Genomic DNA, 12,554 nt, shown 5'->3' with positions numbered 1-12,554 from the left:
GGGGTTCTTTCTGGACAGTAGGGACTAGGGGTTGTTTCTGGACAGTAGGGACTAGGGGTTGTTTCTGGACAGTAGGGACTAGGGGTTGTTTCTGGACAGTAGGGGTTGTTTCTGGACAGTAGGGACTAGGGGTTGTTTCTGGACAGTAGGGGCTAGGGGTTGTTTCTGGACAGTAGGGAAGAGGGGTTGTTTCTGGACAGTAGGGACTAGAGGTCGTTTCTGGACAGTAGGGACTAGAGGTTGTTTCTGGGTAGTAGGGACTAGGGGTCGTTTCTGGGTAGTAGGGACTAGGGGTTGTTTCTGGACAGTAGGGACTAGGGGTTGTTTCTGGACTAGGGGTTGTTTCTGGACAGTAGGGACTAGGGGTTGGTTCTGGACAGTAGGGACTAGGGGTTGGTTCTGGACAGTAGGGACTAGGGGTTGTTTCTGGACAGTAGGGGCTAGGGGTTGTTTCTAGACAGTAGGGGCTAGGGGTTGTTTCTGGACAGTAGGGACTAGGGGTTGTTTCTGGACAGTAGGGACTAGGGGTTGTTTCTGGACAGTAGGGGTTGTTTCTGGACAGTAGGGACTAGGGGTTGTTTCTGGACAGTAGGGGTTGTTTCTGGACAGTAGGGACTAGGGGTTGTTTCTATACAGTAGGGACTAGGGGTTCTTTCTGGACAGTAGGGACTAGGGGTTGTTTCTGGACAGTAGGGACTAGGGGTTGTTTCTGGACAGTAGGGACTAGGGGTTGTTTCTGGACAGTAGGGGTTGTTTCTGGACAGTAGGGACTAGGGGTTGTTTCTGGACAGTAGGGGCTAGGGGTTGTTTCTGGACAGTAGGGAAGAGGGGTTGTTTCTGGACAGTAGGGACTAGAGGTCGTTTCTGGACAGTAGGGACTAGAGGTTGTTTCTGGGTAGTAGGGACTAGGGGTCGTTTCTGGGTAGTAGGGACTAGGGGTTGTTTCTGGACAGTAGGGAAGAGGGGTTGTTTCTGGACAGTAGGGACTAGGGGTTGTTTCTGGGTAGTAGGGACTAGGGGTTGGTTCTGGACAGTAGGGGCTAGGGGTTGTTTCTGGACAGTAGGGACTAGGGGTCGTTTCTGGGCAGTAGGGACTAGGGGTTGTTTCTGGACAGTAGGGGCTAGGGGTTGTTTCTGGACAGTAGGGGCTAGGGGTTGTTTCTGGGTAGTTGGGGCTAGGGGTTGTTTCTGGACAGTAGGGACCAGGGGTTGTTTATGGACAGTAGGGACTAGAGGTTGTTTCTGGACAGTAGGGGTTGTTTCTGGACAGTAGGGACTAGGGGTTGTTTCTGGACAGTAGGGACCAGGGGTTGTTTATGGACAGTAGGGACTAGAGGTTGTTTCTGGACAGTAGGGGTTGTTTCTGGACAGTAGGGGCTAGGGGTTGATTCTGGACAGTAGGGACTAGGGGTTGTTTCTGGACAGTAGGGGCTAGGGGTTGTTTCTGGACAGTAGGGACTAGGGGTTGATTCTGGACAGTAGGGACTAGGGGTTGTTTCTGGGCAGTATGTGCTAGGGGTTGTTTCTGGGCAGTATGTGCTAGGGGTTGTTTCTGGGCAGTATGTGCTAGGGGTTGTTTCTGGACAGTAGGGGTTGTTTCTGGACAGTAGGGGTTGTTTCTGGACAGTAGGGACTAGGGGTTGTTTCTGGACAGTAGGGACTAGGGGTTGTTTCTGGACAGTAGGGACTAGGGGTTGTTTCTGGACAGTAGGGACTAGGGGTTGTTTCTGGACAGTAGGGGCTAGGGGTTGTTTCTGGACAGTAGGGGCTAGGGGTTGTTTCTGGGTAGTTGGGGCTAGGGGTTGTTTCTGGGTAGTTGTGGCTAGGGGTTGTTTCTGGGCAGGCCATGGGTATTATGATAGCTCAGTGTGGCTATCAAATGTTTTTTTATACTTTTCCTTCTCGCTCCTCATCTCATTCTCAATATCCATTGAATGAAAGGTCAAATGTCCCTCCCCTCTCACCTTCTTATCCAATGGGATTTGAGAAGGAGGCGAGGAGAGAGGATGTACAGAATGAAGGAAATACAATTGACATTCTTCCTTGTTTCTTTTGTTCCTCACCTCCCTGTCAAAGCACATTGGGAGAGAGGAGGAGTCTAGTTCACACACACACACACACACACACACACACACACACACACACACACACACACACACACACACACACACACACACACACACTCACACACACATTATTACTGTCAATGATTTAGCAATTTCAATGAAAAAAATATATTGTATATTATATTGGTTATTTTTAGCAAATGTTCCAGTGTTAATTCAATTCATCTGGAAGCCTATTGTAATAAGTATTGTGCTTGTTGAATCAATATATGCATTGTTTTAGTATATTAAACTTGTTGTATTGCTGACTATACAGTAGACCATAATGCAATGTGGAACAATTACCTCTCTTTGTCCATCTAGACACAATAGGAAACGTCCTACCCACTACATCAGCTCTTTGTTGCCCCGAACCAAGCCCCTGCTGTTTAGAGGGGAAGGCAGATAGCATAACATGGAGACCCAGATTTCACAACATCCAAAATGGCACCCTATTCCCTATGTAGTAAGCTACTTTTGATCAGGGCCCATACGGCTATACAGTATGGAATAGTGTGCCATTTGGGATACAAGCCTTAGCCTGTAAATCGGAACCTAATCATGTCCTGCCAGACCGCGGCCCAGAATGCAGCTATCGGTGGAAAACAGGAAGGAAAAAAAGCAATTTGTGGAGCAAGAAGAATCACGGCGGTAAAATGAAATTACAAGTGTGAAAGAGCGACTGTTATTTTCTCTAAATGATATCGCAGCCCGGTTATAATAAGGACGAGGTAGTGTGTGGAGTGAAGATTAGGGGTCTGCATCTCAAATAGCACACTATTCCCTATGTAGGGCACTACATTTGACAGGGCACTAGTCAAAAAGAAGTGTGCTTTAATAAGGAAAAGGGGTTCCATTTGGGACACAGAATAGGACTCCTGCCTGACTCTACTCTGCCTGAGACCTAAACAGGTCATATTTTATATACAGATATAATGATTATTTTTTATCCAGTATTAGATGTTCTGTATTTGAGAAGCTGTGGATAGCTGCGGTAGTGAACAAATATAGTCTGATGCCTCCAAGAGTCAGAGAGAGGTGAGGAACACAGGACTGGAGAGAGTGAAGGGGTGAGGAACACTGGACTGGAGAGAGTGAAGGGGTGAGGAACACTGGACTGGATAGAGTGAAGGGGTGAGGAACACTGGACTGGAGAGAGTGAAGGGGTGAGGAACACTGGACTGGAGAGAGGGAAGGGGTGAGGAACACTGGACTGGAGAGAGTGAAGGGGTGAGGAACACAGGACTGGAGAGAGTGAAGGGGTGAGGAACACAGGACTGGAGAGAGGGAAGGGGTGAGAGACACAGGACTGGAGAGAGGGAAGGGGTGAGAGACACAGGACTGGAGAGAGTGAAGGGGTGAGGAACACATGACTAGAGAGAGTGAAGGGGTGAGAGACACAGGACTGGAGAGAGGGAAGGGGTGAGAGACACAGGACTGGAGAGAGGGAAGGGGTGAGAGACACAGGACTGGAGAGAGTGAAGGGGTGAGAGACACAGGACTGGAGAGAGTGAAGGGGTGAGAGACACAGGACTGGAGAGAGGGAAGGGGTGAGAAACACAGGACTGGAGAGAGTGAAGGGGTGAGAGACACAGGACTGGAGAGAGTGAAGGGGTGAGGAACACAGGACTGGAGAGAGTGAAGGGGTGAGGAACACAGGACTGGAGAGAGTGGAGGGGTGAGAGACACAGGACTGGAGAGAGTGAAGGGGTGAGAGACACAGGACTGGAGAGAGGGAAGGGGTGAGAGACACAGGACTGGAGAGAGGGAAGGGGTGAGAGACACAGGACTGGAGAGAGTGAAGGGGTGAGGAACACTGGACTGGAGAGAGTGAAGGGGTGAGGAACACTGGACTGGAGAGAGTGAAGGGGTGAGAGACACAGGACTGGAGAGAGTGAAGGGGTGAGAGACACAGGACTGGAGAGAGTGAAGGGGTGAGAGACACAGGACTGGAGAGAGTGAAGGGGTGAGAGACACAGGACTGGAGAGAGTGAAGGGGTGAGAGACACAGGACTGGAGAGAGTGAAGGGGTGAGAGACACAGGACTGGAGAGAGGGAAGGGGTGAGAGACACAGGACTGGAGAGAGTGAAGGGGTGAGGAACACAGGACTGGAGAGAGGGAAGGGGTGAGAGACACAGGACTGGAGAGAGGGAAGGGGTGAGAGACACAGGACTGGAGAGAGGGAAGGGGTGAGAGACACAGGACTGGAGAGAGGGAAGGGGTGAGAGACACAGGACTGGAGAGAGTGAAGGGGTGAGGAACACAGGACTGGAGAGAGTGAAGGGGTGAGGAACACAGGACTGGAGAGAGTGGAGGGGTGAGAGACACATGACTAGAGAGAGTGAAGGGGTGAGGAACACAGGACTGGAGAGAGGGAAGGGGTGAGAGAGGGGAGAAACACGGGACTGGAGAGAGTGAAGGGGTGAGGAACACAGGACTGGAGAGAGTGAAGGGGTGAGGAACACATGACTGGAGAGAGTGAAGAGGTGAGAGACACAGGACTGGAGAGAGGGAAGGGGTGAGAGACACAGGACTGGAGAGAGTGAAGGGGTGAGGAACACAGGACTGGAGAGAGTGAAGGGGTGAGGAACACAGGACTGGAGAGAGGGAAGGGGTGAGAGACACAGGACTGGAGAGAGTGAAGGGGTGAGGAACACAGGACTGGAGAGAGTGAAGGGGTGAGGAACACTGGACTGGATAGAGTGAAGGGGTGAGGAACACTGGACTGGAGAGAGTGAAGGGGTGAGGAACACTGGACTGGAGAGAGGGAAGGGGTGAGGAACACTGGACTGGAGAGAGTGAAGGGGTGAGGAACACAGGACTGGAGAGAGTGAAGGGGTGAGGAACACAGGACTGGAGAGAGGGAAGGGGTGAGAGACACAGGACTGGAGAGAGTGAAGGGGTGAGAGACACAGGACTGGAGAAAGGGAAGGGGTGAGAGACAAAGGACTGGAGAGAGTGAAGAGGTGAGAAACACAGGACTGGAGAGAGTGAAGGGGTGAGAGAGGGGAGAAACACGGGACTGGAGAGAGTGAAGGGGTGAGAGACACAGGACTGGAGAGAGTGAAGAGGTGAGAAACACAGGACTGGAGAGAGTGAAGGGGTGAGAGAGGGGAGAAACACGGGACTGGAGAGAGTGAAGGGGTGAGAGACACAGGACTGGAGAGAGTGAAGGGGTGAGAAACACAGGACTGGAGAGAGGGAAGGGGTGAGGAACACAGGACTGGAGAGAGTGAAGGGGTGAGAGACACAGGACTGGAGAGAGTGAAGGGGTGAGGAACACAGGACTGGAGAGAGTGAAGGGGTGAGAAACACAGGACTGGAGAGAGTGAAGGGGTGAGGAACACAGGACTGGAGAGAGGGAAGGGGTGAGAGACACAGGACTGGAGAGAGTGAAGGGGTGAGGAACACAGGACTGGAGAGAGTGAAGGGGTGAGGAACACTGGACTGGATAGAGTGAAGGGGTGAGGAACACTGGACTGGAGAGAGTGAAGGGGTGAGGAACACTGGACTGGAGAGAGGGAAGGGGTGAGGAACACTGGACTGGAGAGAGTGAAGGGGTGAGGAACACAGGACTGGAGAGAGTGAAGGGGTGAGGAACACAGGACTGGAGAGAGGGAAGGGGTGAGAGACACAGGACTGGAGAGAGTGAAGGGGTGAGGAACACAGGACTGGAGAGAGTGAAGGGGTGAGGAACACAGGACTGGAGAGAGTGGAGGGGTGAGAGACACATGACTAGAGAGAGTGAAGGGGTGAGGAACACAGGACTGGAGAGAGGGAAGGGGTGAGAGAGGGGAGAAACACGGGACTGGAGAGAGTGAAGGGGTGAGGAACACAGGACTGGAGAGAGTGAAGGGGTGAGGAACACATGACTGGAGAGAGTGAAGAGGTGAGAGACACAGGACTGGAGAGAGTGAAGGGGTGAGGAACACAGGACTGGAGAGAGTGAAGGGGTGAGAGACACAGGACTGGAGAAAGGGAAGGGGTGAGAGACACAGGACTGGAGAGAGTGAAGGGGTGAGAGACACAGGACTGGAGAGAGTGAAGAGGTGAGAAACACAGGACTGGAGAGAGTGAAGGGGTGAGAGACACAGGACTGGAGAGAGTGAAGGGGTGAGGAACACAGGACTGGAGAGAGTGAAGAGGTGAGAGACACAGGACTGGAGAGAGTGAAGGGGTGAGGAACACAGGACTGGAGAGAGTGAAGAGGTGAGAGACACAGGACTGGAGAGAGGGAAGGGGTGAGACACAGGACTGGAGAGAGTGAAGAGGTGAGAGACACAGGACTGGAGAGAGTGAAGGGGTGAGGAACACGGGACTGGAGAGAGTGAAGGGGTGAGAGACACAGGACTGGAGAGAGTGAAGGGGTGAGAGAGGGGAGAAACACGGGACTGGAGAGAGTGAAGGGGTGAGAGACACAGGACTGGAGAGAGTGAAGGGGTGAGAAACACAGGACTGGAGAGAGGGAAGGGGTGAGGAACACAGGACTGGAGAGAGTGAAGGGGTGAGAGACACAGGACTGGAGAGAGTGAAGGGGTGAGGAACACAGGACTGGAGAGAGTGAAGGGGTGAGAAACACAGGACTGGAGAGAGTGAAGGGGTGAGAGACACAGGACTGGAGAGAGTGAATGGGTGAGAAACACAGGACTGGAGAGAGTGAAGAATTGAGGAACACAGGACTGGAGAGAGTGAAGGGGTGAGAGACACAGGACTGGAGAGAGTGAAGGGGTGAGATAGGGGAGGAACACAGGACTGGAGAGAGTGGGTGGTGAGGAACACAGGACTGGAGAGAGTGGAGGGGTGAGGAACACAGGACTGGAGAGAGTGAAGGGGTGAGAGACACAGGACTGGAGAGAGTGAAGGGGTGAGAGAGGGGAGAAACACGGGACTGGAGAGAGTGGAGGGGTGAGAGACACAGGACTGGAGAGAGTGAAGGGGTGAGGAACACAGGACTGGAGAGAGTGAAGGGGTGAGAGACACAGGACTGGAGAGAGTGAAGGGGTGAGGAACACAGGACTGGAGAGAGTGAAGGGGTGAGAGACACAGGACTGGAGAGAGTGAAGGGGTGCTGTTGAGTACACACACACACCATACAAACACACGTGACAGTTGGTGCCAATTCAGATGAGGGATGACGATTGTTTTGTTTCATGAGCATGTCCTTGTTTCTATTACAACATATTGAATACAGTTAAATGTAACAGTGACAGTTTTAGGCTTCTAAATGATACTATACCCATTATGGGGTTGCTACAACCTTGCCTATGATTGAAAGTTTACAACGTAGGTGTACAGGTCGAGAGAAACATGTGAGATGACAGACAGTGACACATGGACAGACAGTGACATTCAATAACGCCTTACACACTCTTGCCTGCATCTAGCTGATAGTGGGTGTAATCATTAGTCCAACAGTTGCAAACAAGAGTTTCTATTGGACAAATTCAGGTACGTTTATCTCCATTTTGTTCCGTTTGCTTCTGTTTAAGAAACGTTTTTCCAAAAGAATCGGCAGAATGAATACACCCCTGATCACACGTAAACACAGTTCACTTTCATAGCAGCCACGTTGTATTCCTTCTCGATATCTATGCGCTCTCCTCCTTTCACCTCTTCACCTTCTCTTGTGGACTTTTATGCACAACACATCAGCTGTATGTGACCAAGGGAAAAAAGCTTTCCAAGCCAAACCGCTACACACAGCCTACAGGGAGGAGGTCAGAGTCCTGGCAGTGTGGTTGCTCCAGATTCAACTGTTCTGCCTGCGGCTATGGAACCCTGACCTGTTCATCGGACGTGCTACCTGTCCCCGACCTGCTGTTTTCAACTTTCTAGAGACAGCAGGAGCGGTAGAGATACTCTCAATGATCAGCTATGAAAAGCCAACTGACATTTACTCCTGAGGTGCTGACCTGTTGCACCCTCTACAACCACTGTGATTATTATTTGACCCTGCTGGTCATCTATGAACATTTGAACATCTTGGCCATGTTCTGTTATAATCTCCACCCGGCACAGCCAGAAGAGGACTGGCCACCCCTCATAGCCTGGTTCCTCTCTAGATTTCTTCCTAGGTTTTGGCCTTTCTAGGGAGTTTTTCCTAGCCACCGTGCTTCTACACCTGCATTGCTTGCTGTTTGGGGTTTTTAGGCTGGGTTTCTGTACAGCACTTTGAGATATCAGCTGATGTAAGAAGGGCTTTATAATTTTTGGGGATTTGATTTGGTTCCAGGACAACAACCTCTCCCTCAATGTGAGCAAGACAAAGGAATTGATTGTGGACTCAAGGAAAAGGCTGGCCCGAACACGCGCCCATTAACATCGACCGGGCTGTAGTGGAGCGGGTCGAGAGTTTCAAGTTCCTTGGTGTCCACATCACCAACAAACTCTCATGGTCCAAACACACCAAGACAGTCGTGAAGAGGGCACGACAACACCTTTTCCCCCTCAGGAGACTGAAAAGATTTGGCATGGGTCCTCAGATCCTCAAAAAGTTCTACAGCTGCACCATCGAGAGTATCCTGACTGGTTGCATCACCTCCTGGGATGGTAACTGCTTGGCATCTGAATGTAAGGCGCTATAGAGGGTAGTGCGTACGGCCCAGTACATCACTGGGGCCAAGCTTCCTGCCATCCAGGATCTATATACTAGGCGGTGTCAGAGGAAAGCCTAGAAAATTGTCATCAAAATTGTCACCATCCCAGTCGTAGACTGCTTTCTCTACCGCATGGCGGTACCGGAGCACGAAGTCTAGGACCAAAAGGCTCCTTAACAGCTTCTACCCCCAAGCCATAAGACTGCTGAACAATTAATCAAATGGCCAACGGACTATTTACATTGACCCCCCCCCCCCCCATTTGTTTTGTACACTGCTGCTACTCGCTGTTTATTATCTATGCATAGTCACTTCACCCCTACCTACATGTACATATTACCTCGACTAACCTGTACCCCATACACTGACTCGGTACTGGTGCCTCCTGTATATATCCTCCACACTGACTCTGTACTGGTACCCCCTGTATATAGCCTCCACACTGACTCGGTACCGGTGCCTCCTGTATATAGCCTCCACATTGACTCTGTACCGGTACCCCCTGTATATAGCCTCCACATTGACTCAGTACCGGTGCCTCCTGTATATAGCCTCCACACTGACTCGGTACCAGTGCCCCCTGCATATAGCCTCCACACTGACTCGGTACCGGTACCCCCTGTATATAGCCTCCACATTGACTCTGTACCGGTACCCCCTGTATATAGCCTCCACATTGACTGTACCGGTACCCCCTGTATATAGTCTCCACATTGACTCGGTACCGGTACCCCCTGTATATAGCCTCCACATTGACTCTGTACCGGTACCCCCTGTATATAGCCTCCACACTGACTCTGTACCGGTACCCCCTGCATATAGCCTCCACATTGACTCTGTACCGGTACACCCTGTATATAGCCTCCACATTGACTCTGTACTGGTACCCCCTGTATATAGCCTCCACACTGACTCGGTACCAGTGCCCCCTGCATATAGCCTCCACACTGACTCGGTACCGGTACCCCCTGTATATAGCCTCCACATTGACTCTGTACCGGTACCCCCTGTATATAGCCTCCACATTGACTCTGTACCGGTACCCCCTGTATATAGCCTCCACATTGACTCTGTACCGGTACCCCCTGTATATAGCCTCCACATTGACTCTGTACCGGTACCCCCTGTATATAGCCTCCACATTGACTCTGTACCGGTACCCCCTGTATATAGCCTCCACATTGACTCTGTAACGGTACCCCCTGTATACAGCCTCCACATTGACTCTGTAACGGTACCCCCTGTATATAGCCTCCACATTGACTCGGTACCGGTACCCCCTGTATATAGCCTCCACATTGACTCTGTACCGGTACACCCTGTATATAGCCTCCACATTGACTCTGTACCGGTGCCTCCTGTATATAGCCTCGTTATTGTTATTCTTATTGTGTTACTTTTTTAACTTTTGTTTATTTGTTAAATATTTTCTTAACTCTTCTTGAACTGCATTGTTGGTTAAGGGTTTATTAGTAAGCCATTTCATGGTTTACACCTGTTGTATTCGGCTTAAGGGTTTATAAGTAAGCCATTTCATGGTTTACACCTGTTGTATTCGGCGCATGTAACAAATAAAGTTGGATTTGATTTGACATCGTTGTCACCGTATTAGCATCATAGTCAGCATCGCTAATAGAACTACTATCATGCAGTACCGTTACAGTGTACAGTCACTAAGCAGTTACACCGGCGGGCCCCGGTCGCAATAAATATAATAAAACCAAAAGCTTTACCTTGACATGGAAGAGTTCCAGTGTTGTGTTGGAAAGTCATAGCCAGCTAGCTAACATAGCATCCCTCTGTTTGAGCAGGGTGTTTCAGTAGGCTAAACTAGCTAGCAGCATTTCCTAGCTACAGTTGAAGTCGGAAGTTTACATACACTTAGGTTGGAGTCATTTAAACTCGTTTTTCAACCACTCCACACATTTCTTGTTAACAAACTATAGTTTTGGCAAGTCGGTTAGGACATCTATTTTGTGCATAACACACATTTTTCCAACAATTGTTTACAGACAGATTATTTCACTGTATCACAATTCCAGTGGGTCAGAAGTTTACACACACTAAGTTGACTGTGCCTTTAAACAGCTTGGACAATTCCAGAAAATTATGTCATGGCTTTAGAAGCTTCTGATAGGCTACTTGACATCATTTGAGTCAATTGAAAGTTTACCTGTGGATGTATTTCAAGGCCTACCTTAAAACTTGGGGAGGTAGGTAGCCTAGTGGTTAAAACGTTGGACCTGTAACTGAAATGGTTGCGTGATCGAATCCCCGAACGGACAAGGTACAAATCTGTTGTTCTGCCCCTAACACGGTTCCTAGTTAAAATAAGGTGATGATCCTAACTGACCTAAAACAGGGAATGTTTTACTAGGATTAAATGTCCGGAATTGTGAAAAACAGAGTTTAAATGTATTTGGCTAAGGTTTATGTAAACTTCTGACTTCAACGGTAAGTAAGTGGACCTGAAATTGAAAAATAATTTCTCTCTCTATTTTTCTCTTGCTTCTCCTTCATTTAGGAAGAAATGAATTTGTTCAAAACTGTTCAATTATTTTCTCTCTCTCTCTTTGAGTCAAAGACTCACCACATTTTATGCAGTGCTAGCGAGCTGTAGCTTATGCTTTCAGTACTAGATTCATTCTCTGATCCTTTGATTGGGTGGACAACATGTCAGTTCATGGTGCAAGAACTCTAATAGGTTGGAGGACGTCCTCCAGAAGTTGTCATAATTACTGTGTAAGTCTATGGAAGGGGGTGTGAACCATGAGCCTCCTAGGTTTTGTATTGAAGTCAATGTACCCAGAGGAGGATGGAGGCTAGCTGTCCTCCTGCTACACCATGTTGCTACCCTACAGAGTACTGTTGAGGCTACTGTAGACGCAATTTACAAAATAGTGTGTTTTAATCAATTATTTGTTGACGTGATTAGATTTAGTATAGTTTTATTTAAAAAGGATAAAAATGTAGAAACTCACTGAGGGTTCTCCCCCTTCCTCCCCTTCCTCCTCTGAGGGTCCTCCCCTTCCTCCTCTGAGGGTCCTCCCCTTCCTCCTCTGAGGGTCCTCCCCTTCCTCCTCTGAGGGTCCTCCCCTTCCTCCTCTGAGGGTCCTCCCCTTCCTCCTCTGAGGGTCCTCCCCTTCCTCCCCTTCCTCCTCTGAGGGTTCTCCCCTTCCTCCTCTGAGGGTCCTCCCCTTCCTCCCCTTCCTCCTCTGAGGGTCCTCCCCTTCCTCCTCTGAGGGTCCTCCCCTTCCTCCCCTTCCTCCTCTGAGGGTCCTCCCCTTCCTCCCCTTCCTCCTCTGAGGGTCCTCCCCTTCCTCCTCTGAGGGTCCTCCCCTTCCTCCTCTGAGGGTCCTCCCCTTCCTCCTCTGAGGGTCCTCCCCTTCCTCCTCTGAGGGTCCTCCCCTTCCTCCCCTTCCTCCTCTGAGGGTTCTCCCCTTCCTCCTCTGAGGGTCCTCCCCTTCCTCCCCTTCCTCCTCTGAGGGTCCTCCCCTTCCTCCTCTGAGGGTCCTCCCCTTCCTCCCCTTCCTCCTCTGAGGGTCCTCCCCTTCCTTCCCTTCCTCCTCTGAGGGTCCTCCCCTTCCTCCCCTTCCTCCTCTGAGGGTCCTCCCCTTCCTCCTCTGAGGGTCCTCCCCTTCCTCCTCTGAGGGTCCTCCCCTTCCTCCCCTTCCTCCTCTGAGGGTCCTCCCCTTCCTCCTCTGAGGGTCCTCCCCTTCCTCCTCTGAGGGTCCTCCCCTTCCTCCTCTGAGGGTCCTCCCCTTCCTCCTCTGAGGGTCCTCCCCTTCCTCCTCTGAGGGTCCTCCCCTTCCTCCCCTTCCTCCTCTGAGGGTTCTCCCCTTCCTCCTCTGA

The 12,554-nt window shown here is 50.6% G+C and overlaps 1 protein-coding gene across 1 annotated transcript in view; it reads left to right on the top strand.

Annotated features, from left to right (window-relative positions):
• Positions 1 to 12,554, top strand: part of LOC129822553 (cell adhesion molecule 2-like) — a gene marked incomplete at its 5' end in the record, with an annotated part of 89,785 nt that overhangs the window by 27,894 nt on the left and 49,337 nt on the right. The gene's annotated exons all lie outside the window — the stretch shown is intronic.

The sequence above is a fragment of the Salvelinus fontinalis genome, chromosome 24, assembly GCF_029448725.1.
Source record: "Salvelinus fontinalis isolate EN_2023a chromosome 24, ASM2944872v1, whole genome shotgun sequence".
Lineage (NCBI taxonomy): Eukaryota > Metazoa > Chordata > Actinopteri > Salmoniformes > Salmonidae > Salvelinus > Salvelinus fontinalis.
The sequence above is the reverse complement of the archived record's forward strand: the minus strand, read 5'-3'. Positions and strand labels throughout refer to the sequence as shown.